Source organism: Loxodonta africana, chromosome 9, assembly GCF_030014295.1.
Source record: "Loxodonta africana isolate mLoxAfr1 chromosome 9, mLoxAfr1.hap2, whole genome shotgun sequence".
NCBI lineage: Eukaryota > Metazoa > Chordata > Mammalia > Proboscidea > Elephantidae > Loxodonta > Loxodonta africana.
In genome coordinates this window covers 84,422,307-84,440,973 of record NC_087350.1, presented here as the reverse complement: position 1 = coordinate 84,440,973, position 18,667 = coordinate 84,422,307, and positions in this window count along the sequence as shown.

Genomic DNA, 18,667 nt, shown 5'->3' with positions numbered 1-18,667 from the left:
AAAGGAAATCCAGGCAATGGGTTGGAGAGGGATGCTGGTGAGGAGTGAGCTTCTTGGATCAGGTGGACACTTGAGACTATGTTGGCATCTCCTGCCTGGAGGGGAGATGAGAGTGTAGAGGGGGTTGGAAGCTGGTGAAATGGACACGAAAAGAGAGAGTGGAGGAAGAGAGCGGGCTGTCTCATTAAGGGGAGAGTAATTGGGAGTATGTAGCAAGGTGTATATAAGTTTTTATGTGAGAGACTGACTTGATTTGTAAACTTTCACTTAAAGCACAATAAAAATTATAAAAGAAAGAAAGAAAATATACATTAAAAAAGAAGAAGGATATCTGGGGGCCATAGTCTTGAGGGTTCCTCCAGTCTCTGTCAGGCCGCTAATTCTGGTCTTTTTTGTGTGTGAATTTGAACTGTGGTCTACATTTTTCTTCCACTCTGTCCGGGGCCCTCTATTGTGATCCCTGTCAGAGCAGTCACTGGTAGCCAGGCACCATCTAGTTGTTCTCGGCTCAAGTTGGTGGAGGCTGTGTACTTGTGGTCCATTAGTCCTTTGGACTAATACTTCCCTTATGTCTTTGATCTTCTTCATGGTCCTTCACTCCAGTCGGGATGGGACCAGAGAGGTATCTTGGATAGCCACTCTAAAGCTTTTAAAACCCTAGACATTACTCACCAAAGTTGGATGTAGAACATTTTCTTTATGAACTGTGTTATGCCATTTGACCTAGATAACCCCCCAGCCCTGGTAAGAAGCATTTATTCTTGTGCTCACAGGTCTGCAGGTTACTGGGTGGCTCAGCCTCAGGCTCTGGGTCTGTAGATTAGCTGAAGCAGCTCTGCTCCATCTGTCACTCACTCTTCCGGGACCAGCAGGAAACTCAGGAAATGTTCCTCTCGTGTCAACACAGATGCACAAGAAGACAAGACAAATAAGCAAACACAATTGAGTCCTTTGCTGTCATCATATCCACTAACATTCCACTGGCCAAAGCAAGTCACATGGTCAAGCCCAACCTCAATGGGGCAGGAGAGTATACTCCATTTTCAGTGGGAGAAACTGCAAAGCCATCTGGCAGAGATTGGGGATACAGATAGGGCTAAAAATTGGGAACAATAATGCAATCTTCTGAAGGTAATATTAACTCGCTGTTATCCAATAACACAGTAGCACATCTGTTTCTTATTTAAGGGATCTTAAAAGGAGGACACACAGGAATAGGACAGAAGAAAGGGGGACATTTGGAATCTGGAAATTTGTAGCGTATTGGGCTTTAGCCCAGGAAGGAGGAAGGCCTGGAGGAGCTGCCACAGTGGAGGTCTCTGGGAAAGAACAAAATAAAACAGAGCAGCCTCATGACTAAAATCCATTGATAAAAATTCAGAAATGAAGAAAAACAAGATAAGCCAGCAGGAAGACACTGATAAACGAAGGGTAAAAGAAAATCACAGAGAAAGAAAACTTTTAAGAAAATTTCACCATGAAGCTGTTCAAGCAGAATGTATTTGTCCATTTGAAACCGGCATGTTTTGTATGTTGTTGTTGTGTGCAGTTGGGTTGATTCCAACTCATAGTGACCCTATAGGACAGAGTAGGACTGCCTGATAGCATTTTCTAGGCAGTAAATCTTTACAGGAGTGGATTGCCAGGTCTTTTCTCCCCAAAGCAGCTGGTGGGTTCAAACCGCCAGCCTTCTGGTTAACAGCCAAGCATTTAACCATTGTGCCACCAGGACTCCTTATGTTTCATATGGTGAACCCTATTCTGATTACCTATGGCTTATGATTTGTAATCTGAAAGAAGTCATGAACCCCTATAAGAATCTCTCTGCAAGAAAAAAAAAAAATGTGTGTGTGTACCTACACAGAATTTTTGTTTTTTATTTCAAACCGAACAGGTCAGAAACTCCTTGGAATTTGAAACTTGAGCATAAGGACACAAAACTGAAAATGGTAACAGCATCCTTTTGATAGTCCTGAAGACGTTGTCCGTGATCACTGCTCCCCAGATCCTCACACTTACTCCATGTTCCTGGCTCTTCCAAAGTCCACCTCTTCCACTTGTCCTTCAACTCTATGAACCATCCCCAGATCCTACCAGTAAAAAAAAAAATTTTTTTTTTTTTGCATAAGTGAGCCAATATTGATTTATGTTGCTTTCAAAGAATTGTATCAGATACAGGTCCCTTTCCCATTTTCTTTTCCCCAAGAAATAAGGGGCAAAGAGAGAGAGAAGTAAAGATGCCTCAAAGCAAAGGAGGCAAACCATCACTCAACAATCTAGCAACTAAAATATCTAAAATCACTTCATGAAAACTGCTGTTACTATGGCAACCTTTCAGTGTGCATTCAGTGACTTTATATTAATTATACTTTAATTTAATTCAAACTGTATGTGCTTATTTGGCTTGGGTTCCTTTTTAAATATAGATTGTTTTGTCTGATTATAAACATTATCAGAGATTCTAGTTCAAGATGGCTGACTGAACCAGCAAATTTACTTTGACCTCTAAAATTCCCATTGCAATGTCACAGAGATGAGATTATATAACAAGAGTGTGTAGAATAAACAGAGTAGTTGATTAAGAAACACCGTAAGTGGGAAAAGGAAGCCCAGGCAGTGAAAAGAAAAGGAACAGCTAGTTTCAAGAGGCAAAAGAGTGCAATGTCACAGAACCTAGGGAAGTAGGAAGTTTCAAAGGAAACAAGGAAAAGAAAAATAAAAGACTAAAAACATCCGTTGGATTAAGCCATTAGGGGGCCTTTGGTGACCTCAGTAGGAGCAGTTTCAGGGCAATGAGGGAAGCAGAAGCTAGAGGGGATCATGGGTCAAGCTTCCTTGACAGTACTTGTCATACTGTTATTGTTGTTTCGGATGGAAAGAACTTTAACAAGTTTATAGGCCAAGAAGAAATAGCCAGTAGAAAGGGAGGTAAAAGAGAAAAAGGTGGTGAAACCTATGAATCGAGTTTCAAGCAAAAAAGAGAAAATGAAGTTAAGAGCATAAAGTAAGGAGTTCGATTTGAACAGGAAGGGGAACCCTCCATCCTCTAGAAGAAAGCCAGGAACGTCGTGTGTGTAGATGAATGGTAATAAGGGGGGTGGAAAGTTGAGCAAGAAAATGCCTCTTTTTTTTGTTGTTGTTGTTGTTGAAGTAGGAAACAGTGTAGTCTACTAAGAGTAAGGGAAGTGAGCACTTAAGAAAAGTGGTATAGACACAGCATATTTGTTGAGGGGAATGAAGGGGGAACCTGACGACAGCCAGGCAACAAACTAAAGGAAAGTGAAGAGAGCTCAGAAAGAGCCTAGGTCGTGAATGTGTAGTGGCACCGATCTGCAAAGTTGTTGTTTTTTTTTTTTTTGGCATCAATTGGTTAATCTGAAGATAGGAGTTGTTGTTGTTGGCTGCTATAGAGTCAATTCCAACTCATGGTGACCCTTTGTGTTACAGTAGAACTGCTCCGTAGGGTTTTCTTGGCTGTAGTCCTAAGGGAAGTAGATCGCCAGGCCTTTTCTTCCACAGAACCACTAGGTAGGTTTGAATCACCAACTTTCAGGTTGGCATTCAAGTGCGAACCATCTCAGCCACCCAGGACCTGAAGATAGGGGTGTTGTTGTTGTGTGCCATCAAGACCAGTCATTTTCGACTCATAGTGAGCCCATGCGACAGAGTAGAATTGTCCCACAGGGTTCTCTTGGCTGTAATTTCTACAGAAACAGATTGCCAGGTTTTTCTCCTGAGTTGCTGTGAATTTGAACTGCCAACCTTTCAGTTAGTAGCCAAGCGCTTAACCTTTTGTGCCACTAGGACTCTTTGAAGATAGGAGTAACCAAACCCAAACCCAGTGGCGTTGAGTCAATTCCGACTCATAGCAACCCTATAGGACAGAGTAGAACTGCCCCCACAGTTTCCAAGGAGCGCCTGGCGGATTCGAACTGCCGGCCGTTTGTTTAGCAGCCGTAGCACTTAGCTACTAAGCCACCAGGGTTTCCTTGAAGACATGAGTAGAGGAAGCAAATTGTAGCATTGCTCCAGGGTTGAGATATAGTAAGTAGGGTGGGTTTGGCAGTAGAAACGAATTAAAAAGATCCCCCAGGTGATTCCTATGCACACTAACGTTTGAGAAGCACTGGTGTAAATACCACTGTATTATCTGTTCTTTAAAGGCAGGTAGAACTCAGCTGTGAAGTCATGTGGTACTAGCGCTTTTTTAGTGATGGAGCTTTAATCACTTTTCCAATCTCTATTATGGTCACGAGTCTGTTCAAGTTTTCTGCTTCTCCTTACATCGCTTTTGTTCATTTATATTTTGCTAAGAAATCTTCCCTTTCCTTGAGGTTTCCAAATAGCTACCACAGATTTGAGGTGAATATTCTCTTAAAATCATTTTAATCTCTTCTATTTCTATGGTTATGTCTCTTTTCTCATTCAAAATAGCATATAATTATGCTTTATTTTTTCTATAACGTGGTGAAGCAAAGCCAAACCCATTCCTATCAAGTCAATTTCAACTCATAGCAACCCTATAGGACAGAGTAGAGCTGCCCCATAGGGATTCCAAAGGCTGTAAATCTTCACAGAAGCAGACTGCCACATCTTTCTCCTGTGGAGCAGCCAGTGGGTTCAAACCACCGACCTTTCGGTTAGCAGCCAAGCACTTAAACCACTGCACCACTAGGGCTTCTCTTAACCTGGTTAGTGATGGTGTATTTACTCTTTTTCACAACACCAACTTCTGGATTTATTTAACCTTCTAATAAGTCACTTCTGTTTTCCATTTTCTTAATTTCATAACTCCCCTTTTCCTAGTTTCTCTTGGTTAATTTTGTTTGTATGTATTATATTTTTCTCTTTCTAATTTCTTAAGATAAGTCTACGTTATCTTTAAATAACTTGTCTGTATAATGAAGGCTCTGAAATTAATACATTTTATACTGAGAACAGCTTATGCTGTATCCTATAGATTTTGTGTAAAATGTTGAAGTTTTCATTGCTTTCTTAGAATGTAATTTCAGCATTGATTTCTTTAATAATCCAGCATAAGTCTTCATTTCCAGGTGTTTAAGAACTTTAGAAACTTTTTAAAGAACTTCAGACACCTTTTTAATTATTAATTTATAATCTTAATTGTGGTCAAAGAATGCGGTCTATACCAGGGCAAAGTCATAGAAGCTTCACAGACACATCCAAATGCCCTGAGAGACCGACCTTCTGGTCTGTGGGCTTGCAACCATGGTCTCGGGGGATACCTAGCTCAATTGGCATAACAGTTCCTAATGAAAGTGTTCTACATCCTACTTTGGTGAGTAGTGTAAGGGGTCTTAAAAGTTTGGGAGCGGTCATCTAAGATACATCTGTTGGTTCCATTCCACCTGGAGCAAAGGTGAATGAAGAAGACTAAAGGCATAAGGGAAAGATTAGTCAAAAAGACTAATTGACCACAACTACCACAATCAGTTACCACCACCAACTGGTCTGACAGGGATTGCAAAAGAGGGTCCCAGACAGAGCAGAAGAAAAATGTAGAACGAAATTCAAATTTACAAAAAAAAAAAAACCAGGCTTGCTGGTCTCACAGAAACTGGAGAAACCCCAAGTGTATGGTCCCTCAGGCACCCTTTTAACTCAGTACTGGAGTCACTCCTGAGGTTCGCCCTTCAGCCCAAGATTAGACAGGCCTGTAGGGCCAACAATAACACACATGAAGGACTTGCTTCATAGTTTAATGATGCATATGAGACTAATGAGCACATCAGCCCAAAAGCAAAGACAAGAAGACAGGAAGAGACAGGAAAAATGGATAAATGGAAACCGGGAACCTGGGGTGGAGAAGGGGGGAGTGTTGACATATCACGGGGTTGGCAACCAATGTCACAAAACAATTGTGTATTAACTGTTTAATAAGAAAATAATCTGCTCTGTAAACTTTCACCTAAATCACAATTTAAAAAAAAAAAATGTGGTCTATAATACCTCTTCGCTTTTTTTTTTTTTTTTTCTTTTTCAATGTATTTAGGGTCTTTTTTTTTTTTTGTACAAATACAGGACCATTTTAAATGTTCCAAGAACATGTGGGGGGAGTATGTCTTCTCTATTCAAGGATGTAAGGATCTTTCTCCCACCTATATGAGTTGCATATGCACCCTTACATATATAGACACACACACAGACACACACATTTATTTGTTGTATTGTTCAATTCCCACATGTCCTTATTTATTTTTTCTTCCTGGAGATGCCCAATTTATATATATACATACTAAAATCTCTCACTATAATTATTTTGTTTTATCTCACTAGTGAATAAATTTGAGATTAAAGAATCCGACAACAATGAACAGAGAGGCAAAAGCTAAATCCCTTTGTTAAGCACCAAATGAATCAGAAAAACATTAAACGAATTCTGTCAATAGAACTGTCTATATCTAGACACATTGTTGATTAAATTACAAGATTTTTTTTTCCTTCAGAAAAATACTTTTTCTGTTGATGTCAAAGTAAATCCCGCGAGCACATGAGCTACGTATCAGATCATTTACCCCTTCCCAGGCTGTAAGACACAATGACTTCCTTTGACTCATTTTTAATGCTGGCTTTTGTAGGGTTGAAATTGACTGTGCAATTAGGTGATTTTGTTAAAAAGACAAAAATTTGGCTTTTCTCTCAAGAAACAGACGCCATCATGAATACAGTGGTGAGAAACTAAAAAGCAGTCCAGAAACGCTTTTAATTATAATGCAAAGTCCTGTTATATAAACCTACAAATATGGTTGTAAGCAAAGAACCTGCCTGCATTGTTCATCTTTAAAGGTCCTTTGCTTTTCTTTTTGTTAACTCTTCTTTGGGATTTTAATGAAGGAGTAGGTAATGTACAAAACACAATTATGTTTTGTCAATAGAGTAGCACCACACAGAAAGAAATCAGCCACAGGAGAGAATTGTTACTATTAGTCACATTGGTTTAAAGCCTGAGAGGCTCTGTGGGGATAGAATAGGTAGAAAACTGTAGGAAAGGGCCCAGAGTTGGACACTACAATAACCATAGCTGTTTATAATTACTATTATCATAATAGTTATTTAGTGATCATCCACCAAATGCTTTACCCTCATTATTTCATTTAATTTTCATAGTAATCCTATAAAGTAGACGGTATTACAGTGTCTCTGTTTTACAGATGAGAAATTCGAGTATCAGAGAGTTTGAACAACTTGCCAAGTGTAGCGCAACTGCTAAATGGTAGATCAGGGACTCGAACCCAGTGACTCCAAAGCCTCCGGTGTGGCTGTAATCTGGGGCGTGGGTGGCTTTGGTTAATCTGAGAGACTAAAAAAGATCAAGATTGGTCACTGCGGGTGGAAAAGGCACAAATATTTCGCCACCAGGCCACGGAAAAGCCACTTTTAGACTGGCCACCTTGGAGCCACGAGGATGAGGAAATGCTGGTTTCCTCCGGACCCAGCCCGCGAGCATTCAAGCCTGCGGCTGAAAGACGCAGTGTAGGAGGGCAAAGGCGAACCCCTCGGCAGCCGCGCGGCGAGTTGCAGCGCCGCCTGCCGGACGCACGGAAAGCCTTCCGCGCTCCACCCGAGGGGCCGCCCTCCTCATCGTCCAGCGTGTTGCGGTGGTGCAGGGGCTGGCAGTCGTAGTCGTCGTCCAGACCATGCCAGGCCCGGGTAGGAGCCAGAGCCTCTCTGAGCCGGACCCACGGGGCGTCCGGATTCCAGAACCCCAAACCCCGGGCAAGTCCCCACACCAGCCGCCTCAAGCGCGCGAACTTGGCAGTCGAAGGTTCCTCGAAGTTTCCTGCGGCCACTTGGGGGAGGGCCAGGGGTTTATCCTTGGCTGTCCCCGCGCCCTAAGCCCCCCTGGACACCCTTCCGCGCCTACCAACCAGTCAGAGAGCCCGCAGGGCCGGGTGCCGCTCTGGTGGTGAGGATCCCGGCGGAGGCTCCGGCAGCATCTCCCCCACTCAGGGCAGCCAACCTGCGTCCGTTCTCGGGTCCGTTCTCGGCGGTCTCCGCGGGGCAGGAGGGGAGAGGAGGCGGGCAACAGCTCCACAGCGGGCTGGACCTGCAGCCCGTCGTCCAGTCACTCTTCTCCCCGGGACATTGCCACACTCAGCGCGGTGCCACTCACACCTGCCTGCACCTTCTCCCAGGCAGGCCCGTCCACTCCACCTCGCCCTCATCACTGTTTCCCCGGCCCAGGGAAAAAAAAAAAAAAAGGAGAGGCAGAAATTAAATCCACTGGGCCAGGCCCTGTGGTGGGCTCCTTACTTTATTCCATTTACTTCTTACAGCACCCGCCTGATTAACGTCTGATTTTACAGCGAAGAAAACCGAGGCTTGGAAAAGCCAGCCAGAACAGGGAGGCCCCAAACCTGCTGTCTCTGTGCTCTCCTGACCTTCCCACTTCACCTCGCTCAGTGGCAACGGAGATTTTACAGACGTCAACCATTTTTAGCTTACATTTTCACCGTCCTCTCTGAATTTGATGAAAATTGGACCATTGCCTTCCATTAGGAGGAAGCATTTCCCACAGTTTATGAAGCGGACTGAGGGAAGAAGACCTGTTTTCCAGAAAACGTGCCCGAGCTTTCAGAGTTCTTGCCCTTTAGCTCTGGGGCTTTGTCATTCTCAGCTCGCCTTCTAACATACTCTGAGAGAAATTCAAGGCTTGGTAATCAGTTTAAGGGAGATGTTATACGTGTGTACACAAGAGGAGGCATCTCGGCCTGTGGGAAGAGTTCTATCTTCTCATTTCCGGACTCTTCTTCACTCGTGGTGTCACAAGGGTTGGTGTCATCCAGTGCGATAACTCATGTTGTCACCTCCCCATGGACCTCTTCCCATACTGGACCATACAGAATCCTTGTAGTCATCGTTAGGTGCCCTGAAGTCAGTTCCGACTCATAGCAACGCTTTAGGACAGAGTAGAACTGCCCTGTAATGTTTCTTGTATTAATGTTTCTCGTAAATCATAATTCCTGTATATCACTCCTTCTTTTGCTTTAATTACTACTTCATTCTCAAAAAAAAGTTATTGATATAGGTTCACAAATACTAATTACCACAATACTGTAGCTAAAACACCAGTAAATTTGACAAAATTAGTGACTATAAAATCACAGGCAGCAAGGAAAACAACATGTCATTTTATTTGGGTAATGACAGCTCTGACCGCAGTGCATCAGAAGGTTTAAACAGTAAATTAGCACAGAGTGTTAGCCTTAGGTATATTGATACATGTAAGCTGGGCTTACAAAAAATGTTTTTGATGTTATAACTAACTACAGGGATATTTTTATAGACAGTCATTTTGGTGTCACCCCCTCTGACAGTGTCACCCAGTGCCATCTGCACCCCTCACCCCCCTAATGACATCACTGCCTTCACCTTGACCTGTGAAATAACCACTCTGAATAGTAAATTCCACAAGCAAAGTGAAACTAAAGCTGCCCACCTCATAGCGTTGTTGCCAGGGTTAGTGACCGGCACAGAGTTAGCCTCGGGGCTGTTTAGTTAGTGCCTCTATACCCGGCAGGCAGTCCCTGGGTGGTGCAAAGGGTTAAGACACTCCCCTGCTAACCAAAAGGTTGATGGTTCGAGCCCACCCAGAGGGGCCTCAGAAGAAAGGTCTGGTGACCTATTTCTGAAAAATCTGCCATTGAAAACCCTATGGACCACAGCTCTGCTCTGACACACATGGTTCACCATGAGGCAGAATCAACTCGATGGGAACTGGTACTGGTAATAACCCGCAGACCCTATTTCATAGGCCTCAGCAGGGGGTAAAAATCTCATCTTGAAGAAAACAGTTTCTGTATCTCTTGACAACCCTAGCATGGAAATTACTTTTCTCCTTGAAGACCTGCCTGTTCTCACTGCTGGTCCACAGCCAGGGCAGCCTAACACTCTCTTTACCCTGCTCCCTTTCAGGAATGAGTTCCCACCTCTTTCTCAAAAAGTAGATGTGGCTCTGGCATTCCTCCCACCATCAGTAACTGAAAAACAAATGCTAGGCCTTTACAGAACCCTGTGCTCAGCAGGTCAGCCCAGCTCCTAGGAATGCAAACTGGAGTTTCAAAAAGATTATTGGAGGATTTTCCAGCGTTTTGGAGAGTCCCTCTGGGCAGATCACACACTGTAACAAGTTCTTTCCAAATTGTGACAATTCAATCACACCTTCCACAAAGAATTGACTTTTCACACTTAGCGCAGGTGGTGGCTGCCCTTGCTCACTTTTCCCTAAATCTTGAAGTGGATTTGGAATTATGTATGATACTGAAGCGAATGCAAGGTACTCTGAACACTGCTCCCGTTCTGTGGCTTCTGTGCACAGGCAGGAGGGGAGGGTCCTCTGCAGAAGGTTACTTTGCAGTTAGAAAGTTTGTCGCATCCAGCCACATCCACCCAGAAAAGCCAGTAGCCCCTGCAATCCCACCCCACCGCCAGCTGTTAGGGAAAGAGAAACAAGCAGCTGGACAAGGGGCGGAGGCCTCACATCCTAGGCATGGCTTTCTGCTAGCAGTTGTATTCTTTTCTCTCGAAATTCTCTTTAACCGCAATTATCTTTATCAGGAAATCGGATATTGGGAGGAGGAGAGAGACATGTACTTCACGTAAAAAAAATTTTTTTTCCCCATCAGGCAATGCTTGAAAATCCTTTGACTGGGGACAAAGCCTTTTGTTGTACAAGTATCAGACTTGAAACGCAAAGTCCTATCTGGGAGAGATAATAATGAGATTTAAAATCATACTAAAGTATAAAATATAAAAGACCGATGGCAGATTCTTGCCTCAGACAGATTGTTCCATTGTTATTGCTGGAGAGGGAGGGAGAAGAGTGTACTTGTAAGAAAATAGGAAGAAAGAATATTTGTGACGTGTGCAAGGAACAAAGCCTTATCCTAGGGATAAACATCCCACTTTTACTTTAACATTTGACACGGGGCTTCTCTGATGGACACAACGAAACCTGATGGCTCAAGTCTTGAAACTAAACTAAATATTTCCTTGTTACCAACAGCCAAGGCAGTCTCTGTTTAAGTCTCAGGTTCAACCCAGCATTCAACTCATAGCCTTAAATATGTCCATCATTTTAAAAATTCAGTTATCAATAAGAAAGAGTAATTTTAATATTAAAGTATATGAACTCAATGTTTGGCTCAAAACTCTAGAAAAAATAATAAGCAAAAAGAAAAAGATAAAACAAAAGAATTATCAAGACAATTGTAAAAAGTAACTAATAAATTCAAGAATTACTATTCCAAAAAAAGAAACCCTACAATACAAGCAAACCTCTATCAAATGCAATCAAGAAAAAAAAAGAAGAAACATAAAATGCAGTAAATGAGAAATGGGAAAAGAACAACAGAAATCAAAATTTCAAAAAGAATTCTATGATCTTTGCTTTCATTTCTTTAAAAAAATTTAAAGAGTGTCCTGTTTATGTTCTCTAAATCCCCTTCCTCTCTTCAAATTCCCTACCACTCCAAGATTCTCACTTCCCAAATCCCTCAGAATCTTCTCAAATATTCCCCTCACCCGTCTTTTTCAGTCTTTTTCCTCCCTATTATGTAGATTGGTTTGGCTTCCCTGGCTTCTTTTTGTAGCCTTTCCACTTCTTCCATCATTTGAATTTTCCACCGCAAAGGATAGCCCAGGAACTGACCCAGCGAGCCAAAATTCTAACCATTCTCCTCCTGATTTTCAGGTCCCATTTGCTCCTCCCCTTCTCCTCATACTTTGTCAAAAGTCTAGGAGCCTAACCAAAGCACTCACACCTGAACCAATCTATAAATCTTCTCTCTGGCACCTAACCCCATCACAAATATTTCCGAGTTGAAGTCAGCATTGAAATAGTAGCCCTAAGAAACCAAGAAGATTCATCCCCAGAATTCAAGGGTGGTTCAGTATTCGGAAATCTAATATAACATGCTGCAACAATATAACACCCAAAGAAAATCACAGGCTCTCCACGGGTGGTGGACAGCATTTGTAAGTACAACTAGGAAGTCACTATGGACAACAATTTTGAAAACTAAAATATAGTTGCTGAAAGAGGCAGAGGTTGAGAGTGGGGACAGAGACTCTGCTACTTTTCTAGATACAATGATAGGGAACTCAGATCCAGAACGTGAATTACCTTAGTTTACATCATCCTAAATTCCAGTTGAACCTGTTAAAAGTTTAGGGTTTGGCCTTGCAGAGTGCCTATTTGTTTCTGAAGGGCTGGAAAAAACACAAATGGAGCCAGCATGACTTTCCCAAATAATTCAGAAATAGGCAAAACAGCTTAACAAAATTTAAATTGCCCAAATTCTTGCATCCAGAGAGAACCACTAATTAACATTTTAGCATATTGTCTCCCACCATGAACTTGGAAATGTAAGCACTCTTGATGATTGGTAAGGACAAAAGTTTTGTCTCTGAGGCTATAACAATCACTTCTGTGTCCCCAACCCCTCAATGGGATACCACAGACTACTAGACTTGGGAGTTTGAATAGTTTCCTAAGGCAAGGGATTAACCATTTGTCTATCCCAGTGGCAGGAGGGATTAGATGCACTCTCATCAGTAGCAGAGCTACTTTCTGTGTGTGGTTTTGGGGAAAAAAAAATACTATCAGATGGGGGCCAAGGGGGCATACCTACACACACACACACACACACACACACACACACACACATATACACACCAATTGAGAACTTCCCTAGGGAATCCAGGGATGATTGGTTGTGGGGCATTTTCCTTGGTTTTGTATGCAAAATGGATGGGGAGAGGGTCCTCACCTTTCACTAAATTCTGAGAGTCTGTGATTCTCTCAAAATGTCAGGAACCCCTATTTGTAAAGTCTTTTCCAGCTCTAATACTCTAGCACTGTTTGGGGTTAGGGCATTTATTCTGCCTGGTCACTAGACGGAAGCCTTGGAAAAGCTGGAGGACAGAGAGAAAGCTAGGGTCTTACAGCAGAGGGAGGTTTGGGGAGCAGGAGCTGGCCCATGAAAAATGCACACAGACCTTAACCTTCTTGATGTCATTTGTCTTGCTTTTACAGCATTTCCTCTAATATTTAGCCATCAGAGGCTTAACAACAATTATGTCAACATAAAAAACACATCCCTTCTCGATAAGATGCCTAAGATAAGTCCCTGCTCCCAGTGCTACTCCTAGTTATACTTGTGACAAGGAAAAGAGTCACTAACCTTGGGGTCAAATTATGAAATAAGAGGAGACAAGAGCTAGCATGTATTCAATGCCTACCATACACTTGACTTGCCCCCAAACCCTCATCTGATCAGTGCCAGAATCAGATTTCAACCTCAGCTCTAGCCAATTCCAGGGTCTATTTAACCTCTAAGCTGAACTACTTCCCCTATCAATCAATTTTGTCCATTTTGTATTCTTACCTACACCCTGGTTTTCTCTCAAATTTCTATACTCATGTGAAGCACACATTAACTTGATTTAAAATCCCCTTACATACTTTATTTGACTCTGAAACATAAAAGAATTATGTAAAACTTTGAATAAGACTCTGTAAAAAACGTTCTGGATTATAAAAACAGAAGAATTTATTGTTCAAAGGCTGCCATCAGGTGGCCAGAGATAGCAAACCCAGAAAACAGACCCTTCACAGAAAAGACATGGGAAACTCCAAAAGCCTTAATCACATTTGTTAGCAAAGATTGATAATAGGAAATATCTGGAACATTGTGTGAGAAAATGTTAACATGCTCATGTTCCACTAATTCTGACCTGTCAGAGCTACTCTGCCCATAAGCAATGGCAGCAAGATGTTTATCAGAATCCGAACCAACACACTTGACAGTTGATAGCTCTAACAGAAAGAGTTCTGTTTTCTCTATGCTTTCAAAATGTATGGCACAGTTTTCAAATTTACCCATCAAAATTTTATGGAGATACTGCTATGGCCCAGGCTCTCTGAATTGTACTCGGTATGTGATAGAAAAGCAAAGAACAACATCTGTCCTAGACAGCCTCAGTCTGGTGAGAAACAGGGTCCCCACCCTGTAAAGTGATATACACTCTGTATTCTTACTTACTCCCTGGGGCAGGGAGGAGTTTTCTGGGAAGGTAGAAAAGAATGGTGATTATACAGTCGTAAAAATGAAAACACTTAAAATCTGTGTCCTTTACTGCACATAGATTATACAACCACTTTAAAAATGAGAAAAAAGTTTAAAAACATGAATAATCTGGTAGCCATGAATGAAATTGATAGTTAGGAAAAAATTCCCGCCCCCCGGAGAAAGAAAGTGGCAACCTCACTTGGTTTTCATAGGCCAGTAACATCAAGACATGTATGAGTATACATAAGGGTAACTATGGATATGGATATATATATGTTATATATAAGAATAACTATGGGTAGGTGGTTTAATAAAGTGAGGATTACATTCTTGGAGTGCAGAGAGGACAGAAAACAGAGATGAAAGATATTGGGTCGTGACAGATAGACAAACCAAAAAACCAAACCCACTGCCGTCCAGTCGATTGCAACTCATAGCGACCCTCTAGGACAAAGTAGAACTGCCCCATAGAGTTTCCAAGGAGTGCCTGGCAGATTTGAACTGCCAATCTCTTGGTTAGCAGCTGTAACACTTAACCACTACGCCACAAGCATTTCCACAGATAGACAAAAGAGGTATTAAAGACCTCAAGGAAATCGATGAAACCCCATAGAAAGCTTTTGGTTAGCACAGCTCAAGGCCCCTGGGGTTTAAGATCCCTGCTGGTTAGTACTGCATTTATATTGTTCAACTCTTGGAGAAAATAATGAGTTTGATGCACCAGAGCCAAGACTGACTTTGGAACAAGGGACCTTTTATAGATTATTATACCCTTATCCATAAAAGGGGGAAAACAAAATTATGTATGATAAGGATTAAATGAAATTATTTTAATAAAGTCCTTATCATTATACCTGGCACATAGGATTTAGACAAATGTTAGCTGCTATTATCATTAACTATTACTAGTTATTACTACACACACGTTCACAAGCAATCACTGCGGCATCTCATTTTTGAAAGGCAATAAGGTCAAATGTGGTCTCTAGGATAGATGTTTCCCCTCTCTAGACGTAAGCTTGTTAAGGGTGTTTTATTTTTTTGTTTTTTTACAAACTCAAGAATAAAAGAAGACACATTCCCAAATAGATCGACAATTTGATCAAAAACAATTTTTTATTTTCCCTTTACCTTCAGTTTGATATTATCCAAAAATTGACTTGATTAACCATAAAGACAAGTGAAATTCTGATACATGCTATGACATGGATGAACTTTGAAAACATCATGCTGAGTGAAATAAGTCAGTCACAGAAGGACAGATATTCCTTGATCCCACTTTTGTATCCTATTTATACATAAAATATCTAGAATAAGCAAATACATAGAGACCAAAGTTTACCAGTGGTTACCAGGGACAGGTGGGAGGGACAAACAGGGAGGTATTGCTTAAAGGGCACTGAGTCTCTGTCAAGGGTGATGAAAAAATTTGGAAACAGTGGTGATGGTTGCAAAACAGTGAGCATAATTATTGTCTCTGAATCACACACATGAAAATGGTTGAAATGGCATTTCGTTATATATATTTCACCACAACAAAATTAAATTTATAAAAAGTCAACTTGATCCAACCGTTGCATCCAAGGTTGTTCTGAGGGAAAATTGAGGCTTTGGTTCTGTGCAATCTTTTCATTCAATAGCTACCTTTTTGTACCTCAGAACTCATTTTGTGATTGCCAGCTGAATTTCCAATACTTTTCAACTACTTAACAGAGATGCCTCAAAGGAACTTTATTTTCAAGCAACAGATCCAAGCAGGCCAGCAAGACTTTACAGCTGAACTGTGAACATATGGCTGAGTATTTCCTCACCAATCGGGAACTTTATTAGAAGTTCCTATATTAGAAGAAAACTCCATTCCCCCGCCCCCTCATTCTAGACTCTTTGCTCAGAGTGAAGGAGAATTAATGACACAGGCTTCCTGAGAAAGGAACATTTAGGTGGTCTTGGATAGGAGGGAATGAAAGGACGAAAGAGACTAAGCCTCCCCACAAAGGAGGGAAAAAGAAAGTTACAGAACAAGTTAAGGCCAGTTAAAACCTATCAGCACCTTCGGAATAAAAAAGAGACCATTCAGACTGCTCTGATGAAAGGGTGCCACATAACCCGAGGGAGGAAGGGTAAATGAAAAGTAAGGAATAGAATTACTATATACACAGCCCTCTGTTTCTATACTCTGCATTAGGTCAGTTTGGACACGGCTTTGCTCCCATTAGTCAGACCTGACATGGAAAGACCAAATTAAGTACAATAAATGCTAACTATATGGTCTGAAACTAGAATTGCTTGACACATTTGAGCAACTTTTACAGATCAGGAAGAGGGCCTGCTGCAAGTACGAGGGTTGATAACTAAAGAATAGGCCTGACCCGGTACCATGTGGGATTATTTCATGAGGCTGAATTCCCATGCCCCTTTTCAATGGAGATAGCTGCTCAGTCACACACACTTTGGCTACATGGGGCACATGCAGAGTAGTGCAAATCCACCCCTCAATACCAGAAAGCACAATTATATATGAGTCCCAGCTACGCTCACCAGAGAACACATTCACAGCAAATTCAAATTTCTAATTCCTGAACTATTTCGAGTCACCCCACATTGTGGCCACTCAAGACTAGAACAAGCAACTTCTAGAATAGAGGAATTTAGCAAAGTTGCAGGGTACAAAGTCAACAAAAATCAGTTGATACTATAGATTGAGTTATGTTCCAAAAAAATATGTGTTGTAAACCCAAGCTTCTATGCCATTTGGGAATGGGTTGTCTTAGTTATGTTAATGAGGCAGGATTAGTGTAGGGTGTATCTTGAGTCAATCTTTTTTAAGATATAAAAGAGATTAAACAAGCAAGCAGAAGAGAGATGGTGGCAGAGGAAAAGACAGATGCCAACCCACATAAAGATCACCCAGGAGCAGAAGCTCAAGGGACAAGGACTTTTCTTCAGAGCCAACAGACAGAGACAGGCTTCCCCTACAGCCAAAATCCTGAATTTGGAGTTCTAGCCTCCTAAACTGTGAGAAAATAAATTTGTTAAAGCCACCCATTTGTGGTATTTCTGTTATAGCAGCACTAGATAACTAAGACAGAATTTGGTACCAGGAGTGGGGTGCTACTTAACGGATACCTAAAACGTGGAAACCGTTTTAGAATTGAGTAATGGGTAGAAACTGGAAGAGTTTTAAGATCCATAATAGTAAAAGCCTAGATTGCCTTAAAGAGACTGTTGGTAGACTTATGGACATCAAAGGCAATTCCAATAAGGGCTCAGAAGGAAGCGAGAAGAGCTAAAGAGAAAGTACCCTCTTAGAGAATACATATGGCACCAGCAACAGAATGTTGCTAGAAATGTGCACCTTGAATGTACTTCTTGTGGGACTTTAAAAGAAAAATGATGAACATGTGTTTGGACAATGGCGGAAGGGTGATGCTTTTTATGCAGTCGCAAAGAACTTGTCTCAATTATGTTCAAAAGTTGGTAGAACTTGTAAGTGATAAACTTGGATATCTGGCTGATAAGATTTCTAAACAAGTTGTTAAAGGGGCCGTGTGCTTTCTCCTTGCCACTTATAGCAAAATGCAAGAGGAAAGCGATGGACTTTAAAAAGAACCGTGAAATCTGAAAACAGAACTTAAAGATTTGGGAAATTCTGTTGTTCAAACTGAGGACACCTGTTCTTGAATATTCACCAAGGACATGGCTACACAACCTATTGTTAAAGAGATTAAGCCTGTGAGTAATGGATCTAACCAGCTACTACAGCAGAAAACCCAACAGCCAAGACTGAAGGGGACAGAGAAAAAAAGGGAAAGAACTCTGTCTGCTTCTTCCTCTACAGGCAGGAAACAGCCCCAAGGAGCTACACCTGTTGTCCTTCAAGAAAAGAAAAGGACCATCCCTGGAGCAGCTCAGAGATCAGTAGAACTGTTGGAAGGAGCACAGGAAGTAGAGCTGCCTCAGTCTCAAAGGGTGGGGCCATGGCCTCTAGGATTTCAAATGGTGGAGTCCCAGTCTCCTGGATCTCAAAGGATAGGACCACAACCTCCTAGGTTTCAGAGTCAAATCTTCACCAACTCAGCTCTGGAGTGTGGGGCTCCTGGTAAGGTGTGCCGGTGGATGGGGACGTTGCCCAAAGCTGAGGGGGCAGGGCTTCCATGCCCATGGGGCAGAAGAATGGGCCTGTCAGGCCCAACAGGGTGAGGTAGCCACTTAGATGGACTAGGAGAATGGGGCTGCCTAAAGCTGAGGGAGCAGAGTTTCCAACCCAGAGGGCCTGGAAGGTGGAGCTGAAACCCAGTGCAGAGGGGCCTCCACCTAGAATTCAGAGGGCATGGCCAACACCCAGAGTCTGGAGGGTGGGGTCATTGCCCAGATGGTCTCAGAGAACTAATGTAATTTGTTCTGCTCAGTTTTGGACTTGCTTGATGCCTGTTATCCCTTCTTTCCCTCCAATTTCTCCCATTTGTAATAGAAATGTCTACCATGTGCTTGTTCCACCATTGTATTTTGGAAACAGATAAACTCTACATTTCACAGGTTCACAGATGAAAAGGAATTTTGTCCCACAATGGAAT